The sequence below is a fragment of the Cyanistes caeruleus genome, chromosome 3 (assembly GCF_971803275.1).
Source record: "Cyanistes caeruleus chromosome 3, bCyaCae1.hap1.1, whole genome shotgun sequence".
Lineage (NCBI taxonomy): Eukaryota > Metazoa > Chordata > Aves > Passeriformes > Paridae > Cyanistes > Cyanistes caeruleus.
Window position 1 is genome coordinate 13,493,053 of NC_141703.1, and position 13,195 is coordinate 13,506,247.

Consider the following 13,195-nt stretch of genomic DNA (forward strand, 5'->3'; position numbering starts at 1 on the left):
TGACTGTGGATTTGGGCTCCAGTTTGCAGAATTCTGCAGAGCAGGACTTCCAGGACATCATAACTGGCATAACTCGGGAGGGGTTCCTTTGGCAAAGGCTCAATGCCCATTTCATTAGGTGAAACTCAGAGCCTGTCTTCCCATAAGGAAGCAAAAGCAGTATCTTTAAGTAGACAGATTGGAAGGTCCTAATTGTGTCTTTCAAGCTGAAACAGAAATTCCAGCTCCAGATGTCAGATTTTTGGCATTCCTGCATGTCCACACCGACGTGGTGGAAGACTGGGGCAACAAAGATACACTGAGGTGACTCACTTTTGGCTTGGGTCCACCTTGCACATCCCACTTCTGCTCCCTCTGTAAGGAAGGCTAGGGCTAAAGAAGGAGATACCTGTGGGATGTTTCTAGCAAGGACTGGCACCTTGAGCATGCAGGACTTGCTTTGGGCTCTCACCCACAGCCAGATCTGACATTTAGTAGGAGACCAGCCCATCTCCTCAAGCTGATTTCCATGGAATTTCTGCCAGAATGAGGACAGCTGCAGTGGCATATCCCAGATACCCACCCTGTCTGCGTACTAGCAAAGGCTCTTTTCACGCCTCACTCAGGACACTACTCTGCCAATGCAAATGCACATACTGGATCAAGGTGAATTTCATCAGCATCTCTTTCAGGAGGGAAAGAGATGATCTAGAGCCACTAGGAACCTCACTGCTGGGCACTCTCTCCTTGTTTCTTGAACCATTTTCAAAACAGCTGTTACTTATTCCTCTTACGTTTCATCATCTCAGGACATGGAACAGATATATTCCAGAGTTCCTGAGGGGACAAAAATAATTATACAGAGATTGTTAAAAAAATAGGAAAGAGAAAGAAAACCAGATGTTTTGCATGCTAGTGAGGCAAAATTGTAAAAAGTGATAATTTTATTAGCCTGCCTTGAGAAAACTGGGAAAAAACAGGAAAGCTTTCAGATGTTACAACCATCAGAGGCAGCGATGTGTCAGTGACATGGCTCACACTGTAACCTTAGGCAGCAACTCAGCTCAAAAGGCAGAAGCAATTTTAACATTCTGTGAGCTAGGCTATAGAGAGACCTTTTCAGCACATCTTTCTCTTGTCTTGACAAATTCATTAAATATTTCCAGATACTTCTTGCATTCCTTAAGTATCCTCCTGTTTCTCTCATGCCCTCATCACTTTGCTATTTTCTTAGAATATATTTTTGTTTCACAGGATACATTGTTCATGTTAATGTGTAAGTTGCAGGGTGTGTGGTCTATCTGAGACCCAAGCCTGCTTTTCTACTCTTGCTTGGCAGTTCCCATGGCAGCATCTGTTATCTCCCCCTTAGTCTAACATCTCTCTGATTTATCTCTACTTGCCTCTTCTATTATCTCCTCTTGCCACCAATTTCCTCTTTTCTAGCATCTGACAAGTTGACTAGCACCTTCATATAGCAACTATCACATCTCCCCAAGCATCCTTCAGCCCTTGCTGACAGCTGAATAATATGGTACCTGTCCTGGTTCAGAACTGTCATTCCTGCACAATAATTTTCAGAGAAAAATTTCTCTGATGCCCTTTGTTTCTTTTCCCCCTTTCTCTCTCTCTCTTTCTCTCTCTCTCTGGAATTCTACCTAGTCAGTTTACAGTTTCTCTGATATTTACTCCCCACCAATTCATTCTGACTTTGTAAGTGGAAGCAAAAATTTGAATAAGTTCCGTGCGAATGTTGAGCTGTGTATTTGGGGGGTAGGGGGAGGTGTTCAAGTCTCACAACAGAAAATTATTACCTTGTCTGACTGACAGGTAATACTTAGGGGCCAATTTCTGCAGTGCAAACATTTGCATGTCCAGAAAGTAATTTGTATAAACGTTTGTCAACAATTCCTTGGAGTTCACTATGACTGAAAATATTCATGACAGTAAAGCTAATTCAGTGAAATGCTTGCAAAAAGTCACACTGTTATCTCTGTAGAAAAACCAGAAGCCTCAAAATACTTGGTATTTAAGTATTAAATTATTTTTATAATTCAAATTTTTCTTGAAGTCTCATTTTCTGCAAAAACCTCAGCTTTCACTCAAAATAAAAGTCCAATTTTAAAAGATGTTTTTGTCCAAAAGATTTTGAAAATGCAGTCAATACTTTAAAGAAATAACAAGTAAACGCAAACAACCAAAAAGTTAACAGAATAATGTAAAAGGGGTATAGATACATATATGTGTATGTATTTAAATCTTACAGTTGTCTGAGGTAGGATTTTATCAGCTTAGTCCAATAGACTAATATAATGGAGAAAATGTATTCAAACCAAAACCATACTTTTAATAATTCTTGGCTACTTTTGCAACACTTGACAAACCTGTTTCCTCTTTAAGAGTCAGGTATAATGCCTTATGTTTAAAAACAGACATAGAGCACAGCACAGTTACATCCTCAGCATGGTTCCCAAACACACAGATGTACTCCTGGTCCTTGCAGCTCTGGAAGAAGGGGTGTCTCCCTTGCCTTCACTCACTTTTTCCTGCAGTCCCCACTGCCACCAGTGGCCTTTGTGGAAGCTGTTTCTATCCTACTGGAATTCTATTGCCCTGTATAAAACTGTGTGGAGCTGAGTGTTCTCCTGAGAAAACAGAGTCAGTAACCACTTCAGGAGATCAAAACTAAGCCTGTGCCCAGGAACTCGCTGCTTTCATGTGCTAGTGCCTTTACTCTACCCAGCCCTCTCACCCATGTGCAGGACACCCAGGGAACAGCAAGTGATGCTGTCTCGAAGAAGCACCTCCTTCTCATGCTGGATTTCACGGGATTACAGACTGGCTGAGGGCTTTTGAGGGCAGACAGCACCCTCAGAGAGAATCTGTTCTGCTCCCCTGCTCAGGGCAGGGGCACTGAGAGCAGGTTGCTCCAGGTGTCTCCAGCAAGGTTGAAGACAGAAAACCAGAAAACAAATATTAGAGAAAGGCAGGGTTCAGGCATTGCACAGAACTCAAACTCTGCTGAAACTGGAAGACGAGGTTGTTTTCATGAAAAGTTTTCATTTAAACAAATATGTGACATTTATGATGACAAAATTATTAAGTAAAAAGTTCTAACAGCATGTACTCTTGATTTACTTCTACAATTCTTCATTCCTTTCTTTCATTCCTCAGAATACCAGTATATTTTTCTCCTTGTTCTCCTTTTCTTAAAAAATAGAACCAAACAAAACAACAGAATAACATCCATAATTTTGTAAAGAAATTGCCTTTTGACCCTATTCTCTTGCATATTATTTTATGTAAGGGCCAGCCATAAATCAACCTGCCACTGCATTTTTTCTATTCAGTGAAGTGGTAAAAAGTGAAGTTCTCTGTAGCTAGAAATGCAGTTGTGTAGACATAAATATTGTATCCTTAGCAATCCTAGGAATACTTATCTCAAGATGTGTCTCTGTGTCCTTCAGAACAATAACTGTAGCATCTGAAAATGGGATGGGGGAACTTAAATGTGATGAGCAATCACTCATTTATTCCCAGCACATGCAATGCACTTCAGAAAAACCACAGTGGTCATAACATAAGGGACACTGTCATGTACTGGAGAACCTTTAAAGACATTAAAATTAAAATACAAACCATTAAAGCTGTTCAGGTATTTTTTAACTTCCTGTTTAAGGCCCAGAACTGAGGATCACAGTTGTGTTACTCTGTCTGATGTCTAGCAAAGGGTCATGCTTTCAGGCTGCCTCTTCTGTAGGAATAAGGAAAATCAACACAAGCTGGGCAGGCATCTTTTTGTGATGCTGTGATTTATAATATTCATGACAGGTAATTTGATTAGGATGTTAAACACCTTCTGCACATGAAATAGTCTCATAGTCTCCCTTTTGCAGCAAAAGGATTTTTTATTTCATACCAAAAAAATAAACAGCTTAATGTGTGGGGTAGAGTTGAAGATCAGGAGGTGTTTGGTAAAGGAGGACCAGGCTGTGCCCTGAGCAGGAGGAAAGGACCAGACTCAGAGAGGAGGCAGAGCAGGAGCAAAGGAGGAGTTGCCTGGGCAGCCTGGCACTGGCACCGAAGCTGCTACACAGAGCTTGCAAATAAAGAGCTTTTGTTTTGCAGCCATTTGAGGAGCTAGACGCAATTTTTACAGGTGAGCTACAAAAATCCTATACTCAGGAGCGTATTTTCCCACAGAACAATACAGTTTATAAATTACTCCAGAGCCACAGATAAAAAGAATGTGAGACATGCAAGGTGCACCATACATAGCGTGTTTCTGAAAGATAAGCAGTAAAGCTAGAGACAAAGGATCAGATGGATGACCAGTAAAGATTACAAACTGTCTGGAGGAAATCAAGATTGTAAATCGGAGTCCTTTAGGATCAGTATCTTTTCCTGTGTAGCTGCTAAGAAATTATGGCTTTTGCTTATGCTGCACTGCCCAAGTTTATCATGAAGACAAGAGGTTTTCAAAGGCTGCTGGACCCCTTTGGCACATCACTTCTGTAATTCTTTTACAATCACAGTGAAAACTGTCACAAAGCATGGAAAAAATTCCCTGCATCAGGTATTATTCTTCACAAGAAAGCTATACTGTAGTTTAAATTAGTTCTGTGCTTCTGACCCCCTATTTAAAATACGTTTGCACTGACATCCCAAGAAAAGAGTTTCGTTATTTAATTGCACTGTCAGTGCCAATGCTTTCAGCTAAACCCATTTGGAGTTAGACCTTTTAATAGAAAGTGACAATTTAAATTGCCACGATAGCAGCATAAATGGTGCTTAAAGTCATTATTAACCTGATGCTGCAGTTGGCTCCAGACCAGTTTATTAAAGCGAAATCAAGGTGGAGGGAGGAGGGGAAGAGGAAATTAAGCAATGAATCATTAATTCCTTTGGTATTTGCTGTAACAACGGTAGCTGCGGCGAACGAATTTGCCTGTGTGAGGGAGACAATGTAAGATCGAGTCCTCGCTTTGCCTTAAGCACTATCCCTCTCGGAGGGATGGGCTGCCCGGGTTTGAGCTTGCTTTCCCGCGGGATGGTGTCTTGCTCTCCTCGCCCACTGCCGTGGCCCACAGGGTGGGCATTTTTGGGTTTTGTCCTGCTCGGGGGCTTTGGCAGGACACCGGTCCCACTCGGCCACGCTGAGTCTGAGCAAGGAGTCTGGGGCAGGCCCCCCTGCCCCGGCTGCCAGGGCAGATGCTCCTGTTTAACTTCGTCCCGGGCTGAGGCGGCTGATGCCGGGCGGGGCCGGGCGGGGCCGGGCGGGGCCGGGAAGGGCCGGGAAGGGCCGGGAGGGGCCGGGAGGGGCCGGGAGGGGCCGGGAGGGGCCGGGCGGGGCCGGGAGGGGAAGGGCCGGGAAGGGCCGGGAAGAGCCGGGAGGGGCCGGGAGGGGCCGGGAGGGGCCGGGAGGGGCCGGGAGGGGCCGGGAGGGGAAGGGCCGGGAAGGGCCGGGCGGGGCCGGGAAGGGCCGGGCGGGGCCGGGAAGGGCCGGGAGGGGCCGGGCGGGGCTGGGAAGGGCCGGGCGGGGCCGGGAAGGGCCGGGAGGGGCCGGGCGGGGCTGGGAAGGGCCGGGAAGAGCCGGGAAGAGCCGGGAAGAGCCGGGCGGGGCCGGGCGGGGCCGGGAGGGGCCGGGAAGGGCCGGGCGGGGAAGGGCCGGGAAGGGAAGGGCGGGGAAGGGCCGGGAAGGGCCGGGAGGGGCCGGGAGGGGCCGGGAAGGGCCGGGAGGGGCCGGGAGGGGCCGGGAAGGGCCGGGCGGGGAAGGGCCTCTCGGCGGAGCCGCTCTCGGCCCGCGGGCCCGGCCCGAGCCGGCACCGCCACCTGCCGACCACGGCCCGGCCAGCCAGGGCCGGCAGAGCCCAGGGCCCCCGGTGCGGAGGGAGAGGCGGCTCTTGCCGTGCAGCAGCTGGGACGGGGACTCCGGGAGAGGTGCAGCAGGCGGGACTGCCAGCTCCAGCGGAGCCCCTCCCTCCTCTCTCCCCTTCTGCCTCCCGCTGGCCTCAAAGAGGAGCGCCGCAGGTCAGGAGCACCTCAAGCTCTCTAAGCGCACGTCCGCTGGGAAAGCTGCCCAGACTTCCTCTCGTTTGGAGACATCCCTCACCGCCTCTCCCCAAAGCTCTTCAGGTGCCGGGTTGGTGCTCACACCCGCTCTCTGCAGCCGGGAGCACCGCACGCTCATGGAGCCTCCTCTGTGGTGCGCTCCTGAACCAGCCATCGTTTGGTCGGTCAGCAGATCTTAACTTGTTCTTGGCCAGACCAACCAAAAACCAAAAGGAAACCCTCTGATTTCTGCTCCTTTAACCTGGCAGAGCCAAGAGGGAGCAGGACTCTTAGTGTTGGTTCCTAATATTGGTCCCTCTAATAGGATCGCTGATTTAAGACTCACAAGCCTCTTAGTATTAATAAGCTAAGCACCGGCAGGTCTGATAAGGCTTTGGATAAAAGAATTTGGTCCCTCGTGCAATGGGGAGGAAAAGCTCACCTGCAGGGAAGCAGGGCTCAGTGGTTGAGATGGTATCCCCAACATTGCTGGGGTGATCTTGTACCCCAGGAGGGACCCAGGACATCCAAACATGCAAAAGCTACCAGGGTGACTAAAGGATGGACATGGTGCCCTCAGTATTAATTCTCTCCTTCAGAGGTGCTCTTCTAGCATCCAGCCTCCTGATTACTGTAGGCAGAGCCATCAGGACTAGTTGTGTGCTGCCTGCCATTTGCTTTACAGCTCGTTGTATGCTCTTCCAAAAATTAGAAATAAATAAATAAGAAGGGGAACAAATGTTATTTTTAAACACTTGGAGCTCACCTCTAAGAGGCTGCTCTGTAATCTGGAATCACTTTCAAAGTCCAGATCAGATTAATTTAGTTTTAAGTAAAAGCTGTGCCATACTGAAGAGACACCACATGCCGAATCTTTTTGTCTTTCAAGCACTGGTGTATTTCACAGATGGATATGTACTCTAGGGTACATCACTTGTCCTACTTGTATTTATTTGAATGCAGATGGTAAATCAAGTCTTTCCCCTCCCTGAGAAGCTGGGGGTGGTCCTGCATATATATGCTCCTGCATATACATCTCTTTGCTTTAATGGTTTCATCAGGAAATGCAGGGCAGCTGGTGCTTAGCTGCTGGTGCACCCTTCCCAGCCTCCTTGTCTCCCTGATGCAAGAAGGAAATCTCTTTTTATCCAGTCCTTTCTGTACCTTACCTCCTGCAAGTGACCAGGCTGGTACTTGGGTTTCATTTTATTGTTCTCAGCTCACTTCAAAAGCTCCCAATGAAAAACATGAATATCTAGTAAGAAATGGAGTTACTGCTCCACCACTCTTGCTGGCCCAGAAACCATTCCTCCTTCCAGCCAGAGCCAGAGGAGGAGAGGGGGCTGGTTCCATCTCTGTGTGCTGTTGTCAGGAGGCCCCATGACAAGCTGAAACTCCTGGGACAGAGTCCAAACTGGGATCCTGCTTGTCAGCCTTGCCAGAGCAGGCGCTTAATGTCCAAGCTGTGGGGAAGGTTTCAGTGTGCATTTGCAGGTAAAGCTACCTGACCCCAGTGGCATGGATCCATCATTCCCCAGCCTCATGCAGGAGCCAATCCTGCACTCTTGCTGGGATTCTCTTCAGGCTTGCACAGAAGTCCTGGCACAGACACAGGCTGTTTGTCTTTCTGCAGCAGTTGGCTTCTGATCCTTCCCAGGCTCTGTGCCTGCACATGTGAAGTATCTGAATTTGTGGTGGCAGCCCTGAGCTGCTCTAACAAGAGGAGGGTCAGGGGCTCCTCTTGCTCTGCAGTGATCATGAGATGGTATCACTATCCTGGCTCGCTGGGGTCTTTTTGCAAGGTGTTTGTTGTACTACAGGAAGATCTTTTGCATAGCAATATAGGGCTGTGGGGTATTTTCTCCTGCATCCATGTTAAATATATTGTGATGCTGGACAACTGTCTAGTGCAGTGACAGCTTTGGGTACTGCTGCAAAGGAGCTCAGTGAGTCTGGACAAACACTGGCGTTTTTCTGACTACCCACAGAGAATTCACATTGCTCCATGCCAGAAACTTTCCAGCAAAAGTGCTGCATTAAAAGCCTAAGAAGTGAGGAAGCTGAAGTGCTTTCTTAGTAGGACCATGATAGGCAAAATGGTATTAATGATACCATAATGACATTTAAAAATAGAGTAAATATATAAAGTATATATTAATTTTCCTGGTTTCGAGCACTTCTTTATTCTTAGCATTCTCTGCCTCTGCCAGTAATTTAACTGGCTCTAATATCCCAGCTTCTATACCTGTGAGTGCTTGTTAATTATGATTCATGCTTTCAAATGGATATAATCCTGGCATTCTTTGTTATCCTGGGCTGTGTCAAACAAAATATGTCCTAGTTTTCTTAGAGCTAACTTTACAGTATCAGACTTAAAAAAAAAAATTTCTTATGTCAGTGCAAGAGAAAAATCAAGTCTGTGTTATGTCCTTTGGTCTGTCATGAAGTGTCTTTTTATCTGTACTTGTTTCTGGGCACACCATCATGCACAGATTCTCCTCAGGACCTGTGTAGCACCCAAGTGTTGGGAATCCCAAGACAATCAGTCACAGGTGGCTTTTGTGCCTGGATATGAGCAACTGAACTAAGCCCAAGAAATCTAAATAGGACAAGGCAGGGCTTTTGGATCCTGCCTGACACTGGGCTCATAGCTTGTTATTTGAGCTTCTAGCCAACCTGCTAGACTTTAGTTTAAAAATCTCAAAATGTGGCCCCTATGGGACTTCTGTGGACCCTGTTGGAAACATTCTCATCAGGATTGGTGCTTTGTGTTGGGCTTTGATTACAGAGCACAAGTTTTTCCATCAAAAACCTGATTTCAAGCACTTGGCTCCTCAAAATAGACTCACTCAGGCTCCTCAGCCCCTGACCAGCACAGGAGCATTGGCCTCTCAGGGCAGTGGGCCTGACAGACATCCCCCAGCCAGGAAGCAAGGACAACAAACACCACAATGGGAATCACCTGTCTGAAGCTGTGTACACCCCACCCTTGGCTCCACGGTGGAGCTGGCTAAAGTGAACCTCCAATACTGGTTCAATCACAGCAGAAAACAATGTGAGAGGCAGAGCAGGGGTGAGAAGTGCTGGTACATGGTACTTAGCTCTGGAGAGTTGAGCTGTCACACCAGGGACAGCCCAGCACATGACCCTGCACTATCACAGCACTGGAGGAGCTTGTTCAAGGCTAGGGCATATGTGCTCTAGCTATAAGATGTGCTTGTTGTGTTTCACTCTTTTTATATTCCCTTCTTGACTTGGTCCCAGCAGCTGTAATTCTTTATCCTGATTTTGCCTGGGCTTGTGCTGAGACGATTCTCAATTTTTTGTCTTCAATGGAACAGTAGTATTTTTTCCAGATTTGTGGATTTTCAGTAAATATTACAAAAGTCGGTGTGGTACATGGCCTCTGAACCACTTGTGCTTGTTGTTTTTAAATGCTCTTGGCCTATAGCATCCTTGATTGTCACAGGTCTGGAAAAAAACCATCCCCAGCCTCATTTGATACTTATGCTACTTTTATAAAAGAATAACTTGCCTTTTCTGCATCAGCACTTACAGAAAACCAAATCAACCAGTCCCCTCTTCAAAACTTCTCAAAAACCAAAGGAAAGGTTTTTGTTTGTGTGTATCAACAACTACTTTTTTGCCCCTGGCCCCTCTACTCACTTCTTTATTGGTTCCAGCCAGCCCCTCCTTGGTCAGTTTTCTACCTGTCCTAATTGTTTAGGTATTAACTGTATTTCCTATTAATGATATACTATTTAATTTTAATTACTACTATAACAAGCCAGGGAACAGCAATGAGCAGCTATCTAGCTGCTTATTTTCCTAATTAGTGACACATCCTTTGGCTTTCAAGTAAGGCTGTCAAAGAACACTCAGGTATGCAGGCTCTGTGTGTCCTGGCTACTGTGTCCCAGTGAGGGGGAAATCACCCCTGTGGGCTGCAGGTACCTGGGCAGGATCCTTCAGCAGAGCAGTGAGGCTTCCACAGCTACAGAAATCCAAGAGGAAGAAGGGGACATCCTAGAGGAGGGGGGGAACTTGCTACTGCGCAGGAGCCTAGAGCTGGTAACTGCTCCTGGCCCTTCCTCCCAGATGAATGATGCAGCCTGAATTGGGTGCAGTTCTTCTCCAGTACCCTGAATGTCTCTGGTACTCAATGTGCAATTCTCTGATGAGTGGTTGAGGAGCATCAGGTTGATGGAAAAAACCAAAAAACCAAACTAAATCAAAGGGGTGCCCAATACCAGTGGGGCTGAATCACTGAGATGAGGAGTAAGTCAGCATTTCCTTAAGGTACCAGTGAGAGTGAACTGTTATAAATGTCTTGAAGGCACCTGGGCCTCCTCCCTTGGAAGGCAGGTGCGGATAGAGGGGAGCAACACCCAGCAGCACCTCTGCCACTCATGGGACCAGCAGGCTGTCAACGCAGGATGGCCTGTGCCAGACAGAGCATTGCCAAAGGAGCTCCCACTGCCCAGCTGGATTTAACTGGGCTGAAGCATTTGGCGAGCAGTGGGGAAAACAGCCACAAGCCCTCTGCACCCCCAGCTGCCCCTGCACTGGGAGCAGTGGGTGGAGAAGCTGGGCAGAGCAGGAGGACAGGCAGAGGCCCAGCTCAGACATCCTCCCTGCAGAGCTGCATCGTGCTCCCAGCCCAGCGGGAACGGGGGCAGCTGGGCTCCTGCTGAGGCACACACAGCAAAAGAGGCACCAGGAAACATTCATTCGGTCCCAACAACAGCAGTGCCCCTCAATTGTTTCAAGGTCTGGTGGGGCATTTTGGGACAGAGTAGTAGCACTTTGAAGGTAACCAGTTACCTTGCTGAAAAACACAAAGGCATCATCAGAAGTTTATCAGATGTGAATTCTTTAATATAAAACCAGGCATGAAAATGGATTTTGAAGACCTGCCAATCCCTTTCACTTTTGCAGAGTTCCAGGTAAAGGACTGTTTCAGCCACAGCAGGGACCGAATCGCCCCTGCCCCAGTACTACACACCATGAGCCAAAAGCGGGGAGCAGTAGGGAAGTTAAAAGTGCAGTAGAGCTGCAGATGACTGTGTCCCTCAGAACCAGGCTCATCTCAGAACTGGCATCAAATAGACTAAACGTTCATTAAAAGGAAAATATTTTGAATTTTATTTTTCACGTTATTATCAAGTACACAATTACAATAATGTCACACATCCCTATATGGTTCTATGTATTTTGTTTTTTTCTTTTGTCTTTTTTACAAAGTGTACAGAGGGAAGGACATATACAATATTTAACAGGGTATTTTCTACAGAACAATAATTTATATTATGTCCTTGTAAAAATCTGTACCTTTTTAAACATTAAACTGAAACATCCATTTCATAGCATTTGCTAAGCAAATTATTTAAGAATTAAAACTAACCTGTAACTAATGTCAGTACATTAACAATAACTATAATTTCCTTTTCTCTTTATACAGACAAATACATTTTACAAAATCCACTTGACCAAACCCTTAATTATTAAAAAAAAAAGTTTCAACATTGTGCTTTAAAAAAAAAAAAAAGTGTATGATTCCAGGCTACGTAAGAGAAAGAAAATGCGTAAAATTGTGTTCTTTGTCTTTCAGCTTATTTAAAAAAATAAAGTTCAAAATGGCTAAAATCCTCAGCACTACTATGGGAATTTATGCAGATTTTGTACACTTTCCAGGTTTCCAGTTAGAAAATGCTTGAACATAAGAGAGGAAACAAAAGTAGTCACAGGCAGGTATTTTGCAAGAAGCAAGTGGGAATCTCTGCTGGGTTTTACTGCATCTGGTTTGGCATCAGCAGGCAACAGACACTACGGCCATGGAGGAAATCCACTGGCTTCAGCGGGGATTTCAAGGAAGGCACAATGCAGCACAGCCAGGAATTACACGCTAAAGGGTCATGGCCCGCTAGTAGCAATATTACACAAGAGCACACCCCACAAGTCTGGGGGCACTGCAAGCAGGCAAAGAAAGAAAAAACCATCCTACAACACAGGCAATGGCATTGGACTCTCCTCAACCGCACACTACAGACAAGAATTCCAGCTTACAGTGAGACAGGAGGGATAAGCAGCAGGGGCAGGGCTTGGTAACAAGACAAAATACAAAAGGCCTAGAAGATGCACATCCACAAAGGAAACCTTTGTCCTTCCATCACCTCAGACTTGAAACCAACACTAGAATTCCTGTTTGATTTCAAATTGGAAGTTCACCTGCCTAGAAACAGGAATTAACACTGGCCCAGTCTCTGAAGCCTTTCCATTAGTGAATTGTTGGTTATAAATCTATCCTAATCTGGCAGGCAGAAGGGACTGAATTCTGCAATCCACCATCAAACAGTGGCTGGGGTAAGAATTTGAGCAAAGGAAGCAGGGAAAGGTCCTAAAATCTGGCTTGTAATTAAAGTGGTTTGGGTTTTTTGCTCCAAGGTTGTTGTTAAAGTATGTGACTTTGTGCTTGGTACATTTACACTGCAATTAGCAAATGATATGGAGCTACTTTATAATAGTCTTCAGGTGGCAAAATTGCATCTAATAATTGTAATATTCTCCCAGCTGCTTATAGACAGATTAAAAGAACTGGGTTAATTCTGGATACTGTACTAATTAATAAACAGCAGCTGAACACTGCTACTAATGGCTCAGGAAAAACATTTAGTAACAGAATTGCATCTATCATAAGTTACTTCTCTTATTAAAGCTATCTACGTTACAACGTCTCTACTCCTTATGAATTCATCTGCTCTGCTCCATTCCCTTCTGAAGCTCTCACTGTAAATATCTGGTTTCCAAATTTGAGGCACCTCTTGGTCTTAAATTTTATTCTAAAACAACTAATAATAAAATTGTGACTTGAACCACAAACTGCTCTTTCAAAGAAATACCAACATACATAAAAGCATAAAGTTTGAGGTACGTTTACCAGCACATACAGACAGTTGTGACCTATTGTTAACTCTGCAAATGGAACAAGAGTATTTTACGTTTCCAACATTTAAGACAGGAGTAAAGCGGAAAAAACCCAACTCTTTTGTAACACACAAAACCCTTCAAAGACAAAGAAGCACAGAACAATAAATGTAATATTTGCGCATATTTTAAGTTTGCCCAGGAAAGATAAAAACCGCTCCAAACCATTTTTAAAAGTATT